Source organism: Moschus berezovskii, chromosome 9 (assembly GCF_049115385.1).
Source record: "Moschus berezovskii isolate FMDL1 chromosome 9, NW_MosBer_1.0, whole genome shotgun sequence".
Lineage (NCBI taxonomy): Eukaryota > Metazoa > Chordata > Mammalia > Artiodactyla > Moschidae > Moschus > Moschus berezovskii.
In genome coordinates this window covers 58,822,525-58,836,443 of record NC_142468.1, presented here as the reverse complement: position 1 = coordinate 58,836,443, position 13,919 = coordinate 58,822,525, and the positions used below count along the sequence as shown (strand labels likewise).

Here is a 13,919-nt window from a genome sequence, read left to right as displayed (position 1 = left end):
CCTCAGGTGAGGCCAGTACAACATGTAAACCCTCAGTGGTGACTCAGCTTATCCAGCTGGAAGAACAGGCATCTCCCTCTCTACCTGCCACACTAGACCTCACTAATCAACTGAATTTCCAACTAGAGCTCTAACGGTAAATAATCAACTTTCCTTTGGGTATCTCCCTTAATTTATTACATTCATTACTGTAACAAAGGAACTGTGTCATATCCTAAAGTATCACAGTACCACAGCTCTTAGTTTATATCTCCAATGGGAATTAAATAAAGACAGACTAACAGTGCCAGTTTGAGAAGATGGGTCCAATTCAGCAGAGCTCCTCTGACCATGTGTCACTTAAAGACAGAAGAGCAAAAGTGTAGCATCTCTCAGTCCCTCAGTGTTTATATGCTGCATATCATGAATAGTTTTATGGTCTTCACAGGCTGCTATTCTCATACAAAGACTATGAGGCTTGACCTGTTTCATTTCACATAATCAACTGACACTTCCACTAGACAAAGCTATTCAACAGGGCTCAGGTTTAGAGCCTTAGTGTTTGTCAGTACTGCTTAGTACCAGCATACATTTCAAATAGGCTAAATAACATACTAAAAATGCAAATAATTCAGTCCCAACCCTACAGGGATTCACTGGTGGAACTGATTCACAGAGAAAACCCTTACTAAGGCCTATGTGTAAGTAGGCCAAGAAGCAGAAGGCAAAGATCATCTAAAGCAGACGATAAAGCTTTACCATCCTCCCTCTCCGAACAACAGACGGGCTCTGTAACCCTTTATAATTCACTTCTTTTCCCCAGAGATAAACTTTATATACCAAAGAGGTGATGTCAAATTCTCAAGAAAAAAGTGGAGTTAGCTTAGGAATCAGGAGATTTAAGAAACTGGCCCTCCACACAGAACTGTTGTGGCAAAGCTTTTTTCTATGGCTCAGTCTCCTCACCTCTAAAACAGGGAATACTATGGGTCGAGCTCATAGGAATGAGCGAAAAGGAAAAAACTCAGGCATTTTTCAGGAAACATGAGGAATTACCTTCATTTTAATATTCTAGGCCTCATCTCCCTTCCTAAATCTCTTAACTACTATCCTACAGTAACTCTAAAGCGTACATAAAACTTCTCTATCAAAAGATAGTATCTACACTGTCAGCCTGACCATAAAAATAGAGGGATCCACACACACATCCTTTAGGATGTCTAAGCCAGACTGACTTCTCCAGCCGTCTCTCATGGACACACTCTGTCCTCTGCACCCCACACCCACGTTACCGCCTCATGGCGTTTACCTCAGACATTCCCTGCTCACACCGTGCCTCCCAGGGCAGCGATCTGATTAACATTTGTTTCTTCCACCTGACTGCATGCACCTGAGAGCAAGATGCTGTGTCTCTTTTGTTCATCATATATCCTAATAACAGGGTTTGGGTCACAGTATGCCCTCAATAAATATTTTGGTCAATAAATGAGTGAATGAACACTGCTTTCCTCAGTGGGCAGAACCATAACAGTGCCAAGGCTGCCATTTCTCTTCTTCATTCCTACTTGAGCTTGATTTGTCACTAGTTATAAACTGTCTCAATTACCTAACAGGCTTCAAACTTATCAGAACAGAGAGTGGATTTCTCTTTCTTCTAAGATACAGATAAAGGATACAATTTATTAAGAGTCTAGGGGAAAAGTTAGAAAACAATTTAGTCCTCACATTTCTTAAAATGCCTGACTGTCCAGAATATTCTCAGCCTTCAGCCTCATCCATGCAGAGTGTTACCCAAAATAGGGCTAGCCCACAAACCAGGACATAGCCAACCCCTGGCAGCCCTCAGACTTAAACGTATGATACAGTCTATCAGACTGAAACTGCCGAGGCATCACAGTTTAAACACCTATGAATCCAGGAGGACAGAAGTCAGAAAAATGGCCACTTCTGAGAGGAGTTTACTGACTGGGAAGAAGCATGAGGAAAACTTGTGAGGTGTTGGATACTCTAATTCTTGAACTGGATGGTGGTTATATGGCTACATATACATGCAAAACTGAGTTATGCACTGAAGACCGGTATACTCAATGCACTTTATCATATGCACATTATCTTTTTTAAAAAAGGTAAAATCATACACCTATGAATAAAAGTACTATACTACTGGATCATGGTCCTGCTCCTAAAATAGCATTTTATGTGATCACAGTAAACAGGAATCAGGCCAGTAGTCTTCACAGGTTAGGATATTTAGAAAAGAAAGGGAAGAAGGAAAGAAACTACATTTAAGGATTACCCTGTGCTTCACTATATTGTGAGGAGATTTATAGATCTGTTGGAGAGTCTGAATGAATTATAGTAACAAACTAAAAACACTAAGGTTACTAATGATATTAAACCCTGGGGAAAAAAAACATAAGTTACATAAGAAAACATAGTAGTATACTAAATAGCTCAATAATAAATATTTACTTAATAAATAATGGATACTGATAAAAGCAAAAATTTGATTTGATAAGGAGAGCACAATAGGATAGCAGATTATTTGTTAGAAATACAGAAGTAAATACAAGAAAAAGACTGAAAATCCTAAAGCAGTTGCCCACTGGGAGTGAGACTTGGTGATGGGAAGGGGTAAATAGTGGATGACTAAAAATGGCATGGCCAATTGGGGTAAGGTGCCTTCATCTAGCTGGGGCTCTTGAGCAGTAACTTGCTCTAGAGAAACAGCACCATGGCATCTGGCTATAAACCGGCTTGTCCATCCTCAACAGTGATGTGGCCAGTTTAGGGGCCAGGTGCCTCCAGCTGCTGGACTCTGAGGTCGATTATCTGCACCTGGATGTAACAGGCAGGCGGGCATTTTGCTCTCAACATCACCTTTCGTCATCCTGTGGTAGAAAGCCTCCAAAAGCAGCTAGACCAGGACCCTTTCTTTGACATGTACATGAAGGTGTCCAGGCCAGAAAAGTGGGCAAAACCAATGGCTATAGCAGGAGCCAATTAATATATCTTTCATCTCGAGGCTACTGAGAACCCAGGAGCTTTGATCAAAGACACACAGGAGAACAGAATGAAGGATGGCACTGCGATCAAACCAGAACTACAGTTGAGTATTTGGCACCATGGGCTAATCAGATAGATATATCACTGATTATGACAGTAGAACCTGGGTTTGGAGGGCAGAAATTCATGGAAGATATGATGACAAAGGCAGAAGCTAACATGATCATGTCTGGCAGTGTCATTATGAGAAGTCAAGACCCCAGATCGGTGATCAACCTATTAAGAAATGCTTGCTCAGAAGCAGATCAGAAACGTTCCCTTGATCAATGAAACCACAAGGAGCCCAGTGTTTCTTCTTATGAGATCTCCTTTTTACTGGAAAACAAGAATATTGACTACAAATTGTATCACAGTTCAGACAGTGCTGCTTTTCTGGGCAATTACTCATTCCAGTGACTAAAGTTCATTACGCAGAATGTTCTAAGAGGTTAGAAATTGGTCAGTATAACTTCATTTTTAGTGATGGAATTGAAAGATTAGTGTGGTAAAAGGCCATTTTTACTAGGTCACTTGATTTTCATAAAGAGTAAAAATATGGCTGTATTAAGGTTATGAACAGAAATATCTCTTAATGCCTAAGGAAGGCATGTTGGCTACTATGAAAAAAAATTTTTCACTGAATTTTTAAAAATAATTTTCTTTGGTTTCTTGGCTGTTTTCAGAAAGCAAAGGAAGTTCTTCCATTTTTTCTGTTTCATGTCATTTTAGATTTATGTATGTGATAACTAAGTTTACATCTGACTGGGAATGGCATACCTACTTTCCCAGCTTCAAAAACATTTATTATCACTTATGTACCTTATATTTGATACATAAAAAAGTGTACTATGAAAAAAAATAGTGGATTACAGATTTTCATTAAAAGCAATATTTGACCTTTAATATAAAGCTCATGGGAGGACAAAAACAAAAAAGTGTATGTATTAATCTGATAATGCAGATTATGCCACTTTAATGGCAGAAAGTGAACAACTAAAGAGCATCTTGATGAGGGTATGAGAGGAGAGTGAAAAAGCTGGCTAGAAACTCAACATTCATAAAACTAAGATCACAGCATCCGGTCTCATCATTTCATGGCAAAATAGAAAGGGAAAAAGTGGAAGCAGTGACAGCTTTTATTTTCTTGGTATCCAAAAGCACTGCGCCACGAAATTAAAAGATGCTTGCTCCTTTGAAGAAAGCGATGACAAACCTAGACAGTGTATTAAAAAGCAGAGACATCACCTTGCTGCCAAAGGCCTGTATAGTCAAAGTTATGGTTTTTCCAGCAGTCATGTACGACAGAGTTGGTCCATAAGGAAAGCTGAGAGGCGAAGAATTAATGCTTTTGAATTGTGGTGAGTCCCTGGGACTGCAAGGAGATCAAATCAGTCGATCCTAAAGGAAATCAACCCTGAATATTCATTGGAAGGACTGTTGCTGAAGCTGAAGCTCCAATACTTTGGCCACCTGATGCCAAGAGCCAACGCATTGGAAAAGACCCTGACGCTGGGAAAGATTGAAGACAAAAGGAGAAGAGGGCGGCAGAGGATAAGATGGTTAGACAGCATCACCAACTCAATGGACGTGATTTTGAGCAAACTCTGGGAGATAGTAGAGCACAGGGGAGCCTAGTGTGCTGCAGACCATGGGAGTCGCAAAGAGTCTGCAGTCACAAAGAGTCGGACACCACTTTAGCAACAGAATGACAACAATTAATCTGATAAATAAAATATTTAAACATAATATTATAAAAATATATACTTCTCCAAATATTCCTGGATTTCCTTACAAGTTATGAAACATATTAATCCAATAATTTATCAAAAATCTTATGAGAGGCAGGAGTGAAGCAGGTATAAAAGGGCAATGTGAGGTACCTTTGTGGTGATGAAACTGTTCTGTATCTTGACTGTTGTGGGAATTCCCTGATGGCTCAGACTGTAAAGAATCTGCCTGCAATGCAGGAGACCTAGGTTTGATCCCTGGATTGGCAAGATCCCCTGGAGAAGGCAATGGCACCCACTCCAGTATTCTTGCCTGGAGAATTCCATGGACAGAGGAGCCTAATGGGCTACAGTCCATGGGGTCACAGAGTTGGGCACAACTGAGTGACTAACACAAATCCACACACTCATAAGTGGATACAAATAAAACTAGGGAAATCTAAACAACCTGGGTAGATTGTATCAATGTCAATATCTGGGAATGATATTGTTCTATATTTGCATGACATTACCACCGGGGGAAACTGGTAAAGGGTACAAAGGATCCCTCTGTATTATCCTTACAAATGCATGCTGCTGCTGCTGCTGCTAAGTCACTTCAGTCGTGTCCGACTCTGTGTGACCCCATAGATGGAAGCCCACCAGGCTCCCCTGTCCCTGGAATTCTCCAGGCAAGAACACTGGAGTGGGTTGCCATTTCCTTCTCCAATGTGTGAAAGTGGAAAGTGAAAAGTGAAACTGAAGTCGCTCAGTCGTGTCCAACCCTTAGCGACTCCATGGACTGAAGCCTACAAGGCTGCTCCATCCATGGGATTTTATAGGCAAGAGTACTGGAGTGGCTTGCCATTGTCTTCTCCAACAAATGCATGAGACTCCTACAATTATCTTAAAAGTTTTAATTAAAAAAAAAAACACACCAAAAAAATCCTTCTAGACCCTATTTATAATTTCTACTACCTCGAGTGTTAACAAATTTTATTTATTTACTATTGATAAGAGCAACCCAGTAATTAAGCTAAATTTATTTCTAATTTGAAAAGGTGCTCTCTATCTAATACAGATCCTAAGAACTAGTGAACAAGTTCTTCTCATCGCTTGATGGAGTCTGATAATATTCCCTCTGTCTTTAAAAACTGGATTTTTTAAAAATCATTTTACATGTTTTCATTAAAGCCTTCACTTCATTTGGTCTCCAGTTCTGATACATATTTCTTAGGGATGAAAAGAAGGGGCGATATCACAAACATGGACAAAACTTGGTTTTGCACAGGGTGAAGTTTATTTTTATCTTTCTTTAGTTCTCTTCCTAATGATGCCTAGCTTTACCCTGGCAGCACACTGAACTAATTTTTCAAGGAATAGCTTACCAAGATTTCCAGTCTCCTCTAGGAATACTCATGCTAGCAAAGTAGTTTGGACTTTCTGCCTCCTTTTAATGTAATACTATCCACACTGAAGCTCATCTTTGAGTTTTCATCCCTCCCACACAGTCAAGATACTTTGGATGTATAATCTTAAACAATTTGGGAACCTAAGCACTTGAAAGAGCTTAGTGTCATGAGAAAACCTGAATATGTCACTTTTGTAAAACATTTATTAAACTGTCAAATAAAATGAGTGTCTCTGCTTAAACTCTTCCACCTAGAAGAACTTATCATTGAGATAATTTCTGGAGGTAATATCATGAGAAACCAGCACAGTGCAGTGGAAAAAACAAAGGAGGAGGCAGGAAAAGCTCACTTCTAGTCTTACCCTCCTTGTAGATTTTTAAGAATCTTGGGCAAGTCACTGCACTTATCTGAGCCTCTGTTATTTTACCTATAAAAAGCTGAGATAATTAATATACCATACAGTGTAATACTCTCAGTAGAAACTGGAATAGCACCCTGACATCAAACTCATTAATATTCTTACAACAAAATGAATAAATATTTATTTGAAACAGAACAAACAACAATGAAAACAGCCATAAATAGCCTCATTAGCTGAAGTCAGGTTTGTGCCTACCTTAAAAAAAAACACTTAACAGCTTTCAGAATTTGGGGGTTTTAGAACTGCAGAGAAGGAACTGTAGGCCTACATGGATGTGATTACTGTCAGAAAGTCAGTTTACTAATACAAAACAAAACATATTCTCCCATTCCAAGGCTAAAGTTTTTAAACAGCCTTGGCCTGACTTTAATAAAACTAAACGATGTCCACTGGTAACCACTCTGCCCACACACAACTGTCAATGATTTGTCATATGTGACTTCTCTTTACGTAAACTAACCCACTGCCTTGGCCCCAGTAAGTTATATTAATGCTACCAAGTCATCTCAATCTTTAATTTACATTTTATCAACTTTCTAATATAGATTTTATTCCCTCCACCTCCAAACCGTCCTCATGGTGAAATCTACTCCAGTCCCTTTGTGTAATGATCATGAAGTGATGTACTTTCACTAAGAGTTGCAGTTTATCCTTGAATTTTTTCCTCAATTCTAGGGTAGATAGATCTGATCCAGAAAAGTTAGGCAGCTAGGGGAAAAAAATGTGTTGGAACGACTAACTAAATATTACCACTTCCGGAATAACTTCTGGAACTTCTATACATTTTTCTGTACTTTATATGCATTAGAAGAGATTAATTCATGTCCTAATTTCTTATTTTTTAAAGTTAAGTTTATCATCATTTGACCAGAAGCTTTAAACTGCTTGGAAAGAGGGAAAAACAGAAGTGAGAATTCTCCAACCTCTTCATCCCTGAATGGATCTTTCACACCATGATTGAGTAGTCTTACCAATTTTCTAGCGGTCTTCTTAAAAAAGCAAAGACAAAAACTCTTACCATCAGTTTAGCAAACAACTTAACTAATTCAACATCTTTTTCTTCTTTCACCTAAAATTTCTAGGCAGCACGCATGACTAACCATCATCACTTTGTGGGTTTCTTCGGTCTTGACTGAAAATGTTTTTAAGTTTTTTTTAAAGATGCTTTTCTCCTCTCCACAGCTTCTGAGACTATGACAAATGACCATCTGTTTTGTATGGTGCTTTTGATCCCTTGCTTTCTAATAAAATGGTTTTTAAGTCTTTAAACTTTCAGTGGGTTATTTGCTATTTGAAATCTTTCCACTTTTCCTACTGTACATACTTTATTGCAGCTCAATTTCTTAAAAATGAACCCCCACAGGATAGATTTTATTCTTCCTCTCCCTGAAGAAGGCTGAGCTTCATCAAAATATGATTTATCTTAAACAGTGTTGACCTACAGAAACCTTTCTCAATTCTTGTTTGTTCCTCAAAGCAAAAATCCTGTTTATTTCTTTGCTCTATAGGATCTAAAACTGCCAACTGTGCAAAGAAGTTTACCTTACTCAAAACCATATCTTTAAATTTGCTCTTAATAAAGTAGTTAACCAATCTATGAAGAGTAAATAAACCCCACATTATTATTATCTGGCCTAATTTTGTAGCTTCTCCTTTAATAGTTTCAACTCAGTCACATTATTTTGATTATGATTATGACATTTTTATTTAAGTGAGGATTTCGATCCTTCAGTTCAGTCGCTCAGTCGTGTCCGACTCTTTGCGACACCATGAATCACAGCACGCCAGGCCTCCCTGTCCATCACCAACTATAAAAATGTAATCCCTTGTTGCCTGTATCATCCCTATGAAGTGCACAACACTTCAACAATTTGTTTCCTTCCATCAAGTATCTGAGATGTGAATTAAATCACTGTTTATCATTATTTTGCCTACCAAGAAAGGAGAAGGAAAAAAATTATATAAGGATGACAGAAATGGCACTCGTCATGTTTATGCAACATTTCTAAATAAATCTAATGCTTCCGATCACAAATTCAGGTAAAATATATTATAGACTTGTTGCTGGAAGAAAATGTCACTTCACTGTTATATTACCTACCTCAATGTGATCTTGTTAAAACTGAATTTTTTTTTTTATAGAAAGGCTCCATAAGAAAAAAAAATATTACCAGACACTGTCCTGCATTTCCCTCTCTGTCAGATGGTGTTACTGAACTCATCTGAAAACAAACACTGCCAGACTTCTAGCTCTGTTAGGACTATAAGGGCCTGCTAATACAAACCCCAGAAACAATACTACTGAAAACAAACAACTATCACTAGCAAACTAAACTATGTTAAAAGCATTTCTACTAATAAAGCAAAACTACTTGGTCGTTAAACTGAGACCTTTTTAACCACTACAGAAAAATAATGACATAACGAATTAACAGCCACCGGCTTTAACATTCACAATATCAGTCATATAGTACTGTACCGCTTGAGCGTATGTGGTGAGAGTCTATGACGTCAAGTCTGACATGTAGCAAATCCTGACAAAGAAAAGCAATGTGATATCTGTCCAGGACCCTCTCTGCCTATAAGTAACAGATTTTTCTTAAGCATCAATCCCAAGTTCATTAAGAACCTTTCTTCTAAAATTTTATATCAAAAATAGCACATTTTTAGAGAATGGCAAATAGGCCTCCTTATATATTGCAACCACACAAGTTGATGATATAAATAACTAAAAATAGGGTGTACAGGTACCCTGCACCTCTCAGCTAGCTCAAATGGCATACAGTATAACAAACAGGCTGAGAGCTTGATGTTCACAAGGAGCATTTTACATAACCCAAGGATAGAAATAAGACTACATCTCTACACATTAGGTAGGAATTTTGGCTTCCAGTCAATTACCAAACAGCCAGTCTGGCCTAAGGGATTTTTGCTGCCTATCAGCTTCATGTAAAGAAAAAAGAGAAGAGGTAACAGGAAAAATAATGAAATAGTAGAAGGGTTAGGAAAGAGCAAGCAAGGGAACTATAAGAAAATTTACAAAACACAAGTCAAACAAGAGAGCAGCTAGACATCACAAGACATCTTCACCCTCAGGCTGATGAATCAGGTACTGAGACTTCCAGAACAAAGCCAGCTATGCATTGAGAGGAAATCAAAATAACACAAACCTCAAAATTAAAATTTTAGGCTGGAAGCAAAGTGTATAGTCCCTGAAAGCTTATTTTTAATGAGCTACCCCAACCCCCAGAGTTGCTGAGACCTCACTAGAAAGAGGGACTATCATGATATTGGGCTTTTCCCTTTGAGGAAGGAGAAAATTCAGAGGCCTAACTCACCTATTACTTAGGCACCCAAGGCTCAAATACCACTCCTCAGGGAAACTGGCTATAAGGCCTTCTGTTCTACCCCTGCTGTCTTCCAGACATGACTGCAATTTTCACCATGATTAACTTCCAGGAATGCCAGCCAGAGGGGCAGCCAGGAAAAAAGAACATACTTCCCCCTCACTGTCAGCTAGACCCTTTGGAACAACTACAGACAGTGCCTCTTTCTCTCTTCTGGGCAGAACATTCAGCAATCCCAGGGAAGTGCCTAACAACCCAGTAACACACTTGCACCGTATTTCTCAAAAGATGCCGACTCTGATCATCTTATTTAAACCTGCAAGCTTCCTATCTCCTTCATCTATCCCTCCTCTACACTACTAACCCTCCTTACTCTGTTCTTTTTCCCACATCAATTATCACCCTCTTTATACTACATAATTATTAATTATGCTTATTTCTATTTCCTTTTGTTAAAAGATAAGATCCATGGGATTGGCATTTTTTGCCTATTTTGCTCGCTGATAGATCCTAAGCAGCTCGGACAGGACCTCACATATAGTAGGACTCCAGTAAATATTTATGGAATGCAAGAAGTAAATAAGAAGAACTAAAAAGACCTCTTGGAGGCCAACAATATCTAGAGGGCCCAACAGTGCCTGTGCTCCTCTAACAGAATCGGTCTGGTTCCCGTGCCTGATCTACATTACTTCTGTTTGTCATGTACTGCCTCTCCTCACCCCAATTCCTCCATCAGCTAGGATATATGGAACCACAGTACTACTGCAGGCAACTACGGGTGACACATGATTGTCCTTGAGTCTGAAGGTTTTCTGAAGGCTTTCATAGTCTGCACCTTGTTCCCAGGTTATTCAGTTTGGGACAAAATGTGTTAGATGCAAGTTATCTTAACACAGAGAAAGTTCTGGGAAAAAAAAAATCTCAAGAAGTTTCTGTTTTCAAAGAGACAAATTCCAATTCAATTCAGCAAGCATTACATAATAAAGTTATATTCAAAGCACTGGGCTGAAAGTCATGGGAAACAGGAGACTCAGTTCTCTTATGGAGTTTAGAATGAAGGAGGAAAAAACATATTCATATCAATTAGATATGAATAATTAGATAATTAGATAATCAAAGACAGGGTATGACAAAGTGCTATAAGAGAGATCCTAGCAAAGAGTTAAAGAGATACAGAGAAATACAAAATCAATTCTGGAGACACAGGTAGATGGGAAGAAGAAAGTTAAGAAAGTCTTCAGGAAGGAGGTGAAATTTTTTGGTAGGTTGAAGGAAGAGTCAAATTTGAAGTTGAATGCCTTGGAGCAGGGAAGGACATTCCAACAAAAAAGAAAAGAAAAAACTAAGGTGTTGAGACTGAAAAATGCAAGCTAAGCAGAAGGAATGGCTGTAAAAAGAGTGAGAAATCAATGAAATGAGACTGAAGAAGCCCAGGGTTGGTCAGGTTATAGAGGATATTGAGTGCTAGCCTATACAGGCAACAAGGAGTGATTAAAGGTTTTCAGCAAAGAAGTAAAATAATCAGAACTACTTTTTGTTAAGTCCACACTAGGATTCCTTGCTACATACTCTTCTAGAAACAAATTCTTTCCTTTCAGAGCACTTCAGCTCAGAATCATACATTCATTAATTGACTGCTGGTTTCCCCAACTAGACGAGTAAGTCCTGAATGGACAGAGACCACATCTGGCCTGGCACACAATGTTCAATAAATACAGGCGTACCTTGGAGATATTAGGGATGCAGTTCCAGACCACAAAAAGAAAGCAAATATCACAGTAAATCAACTCACACAAAGTTTTTGCTTTCCAGTGCATATAAAAGTTATGTTTATCATATACTGTAGTCTATTAAGTATGCAATAGCATTATGTCTGAAAAAACAATCTACATACCTTAATTTTAAAATGCTAACCATCAACTGAGCCTTCAGCAAGTCACAGGAGTAACATCAAAGATCACTATCATAGATCATCGTAACAAATATAATGATGAAAAGTATGAAATACTGTAAAAACTAGCGAAATGCTGTGACACAGAGACATGAAGTGAACAAATGTTGGAAAAACAGTGCCAACAGACATGCTTGACACAGGCTTGCCACAAACCTTTAATTTGTAGAAAATGCAGTATCTGTGAAGCATAGTAAGAAAGGGATGTCTGTATAAACTAAATAGAAACTATAATAATAATGCAGCAGTATATGACATGTTATACAGAAAGAAGCATTAACCATGAAGTTACTACAATAATACAAAATATGGAGGCCTAAACTAAGTCAGGTGAAAAGGCAACGCCAAATGAAAAGATATCTAGAATGATTCAAATTTAGTGAATGAGGTGATCAGATGAGGTGGTAAGGAAGAAAAAAGAACAAAACACAAACCCAAAGTTTTGTGTCATGGCAACTGGGAGAACTGTAATGCTTAGCAGAGAAAAGGGGAAGCAAGTTGCAGAAATGATGGACTGGAGGTACATTTGAGAGCAAATACCAAGTAGAAAAAAAATTCCCCCTTTCCTCTATACCATTCAGATTCATAGACTCGGTGAGACTCACAATTTCACTGTCTCTTCCAATTTCTCTAGCTCCACTGCTGAGACCATTCTTGCTGAGTTTCACATGAAACCTCAGAATTTGTAACTGCAGTTTACAAGGTACATTCCTGAATTCACTACTGCTCACATGAATGTTCATCTCAACCAAACCCAAAGACTCACCTAGGAATATTACCAGGAACATTCTGGTAACATACCAAAAACCCACTGGCTTTACTGTGTACGTAGAATAGATAAGACAATGCTGCCTTACTCTATAAATACTGAACCACAGCCTAAGAAACTACAGGTACTAACATGCAATGTGGTATCAGCATACAATGCAACGGCCTACCTGCCAGATTTGGATTTCCAATCATGGGGTAGTACGATTTCCAAAGGTTGCACAGCACCTATTCTGGCCACTGTCCAATTCAAAACCCAGACACTTGGGGGAAAAAAAATCCAGCTACAAAAGCCACTTATATTTCTAATACAAATCTTTCAAAAATCTCATTCAAGTGGAACACTTCCCAAAATAACTTTTAGATTACCTGAGAATTAGTAATGCGCTACAGATGGCTGGGAATAAAGCAGAACACTCCCAGGACTTTTTATGAGTCCAAAATAAACAACAGTTCCGCCCACCAAATTTTTCTATTACGGACTGATGGATGTTTTAAGTACAAATTTAAGAACAGTGAATGTTTTTTCCAATGTTCAAAGGTAGATTAAACATGTGATTTTGTTATGTTAACATACACTCCCTCAAAATAAAGAAAGAAAAGACCATCACCCTCTTAACATTCAATAAAAAGCTCCTATTGGAAGTTCCAAATCCAAAAATTAACTGGGAAATGCTGATTAAAATTCTAACTTAGGGGCTTAACAACTAGGTTATACACTTTTATTCCTTTGCTGCTGCTGCTAAGTCACTTCAGTTGTGTACGACTCTGTGCGACCCCACAGATGGAAGCCCACCAGGCAAGAATACTGGAATGGGTTGCCATTTTCTTCTCCAATGCATGAAAGTGAAGTCGCTCAGTCATGTCCGACTCTTCGCGACCCCATGGACTGCAGCCTACCGGACTCCTCCATCCATGGGATTTTCCAGGCAAGGGTACTGGAGTGGGGTGCCACTGCCTTCTCCAATTCCTTTAAACTACCTGAAAGCAAAGACTTCCTAACATCACAGTTAACCCTTGAACACTACGAGCTTGAACTATGTTAGGTCCATGTCTATCTGGATTTTTTTTCAATAAATACATACTACAGTACTGCACAATCAGAAGATGGTTAGAACTCTGGATACTGGAAGGCCAACTACAAAGTTATATGAGGATATTTTTATTTCACTGGGGGTGGGGGAGGTACCCCAACCCCTGTGTTGTTCAAGGATCAACTGTACTACCAATTTCAAAGTTCCTAAAGTCACCCACAGAGTCGGACATGACTGAAGTGACTTAGCAGCAGCA

The 13,919-nt window shown here is 38.6% G+C and overlaps 1 protein-coding gene and 1 pseudogene across 6 annotated transcripts in view; one reads left to right on the top strand and one right to left on the bottom strand.

The window, feature by feature from the left end:
• The window catches only part of ZNF609 (zinc finger protein 609), a 203,706-nt gene that overhangs the window by 183,103 nt on the left and 6,684 nt on the right, over positions 1 to 13,919 (bottom strand). The gene's annotated exons all lie outside the window — the stretch shown is intronic.
• LOC129562521 (ribulose-phosphate 3-epimerase-like) lies at positions 2,714 to 3,315 on the top strand (annotated as a pseudogene).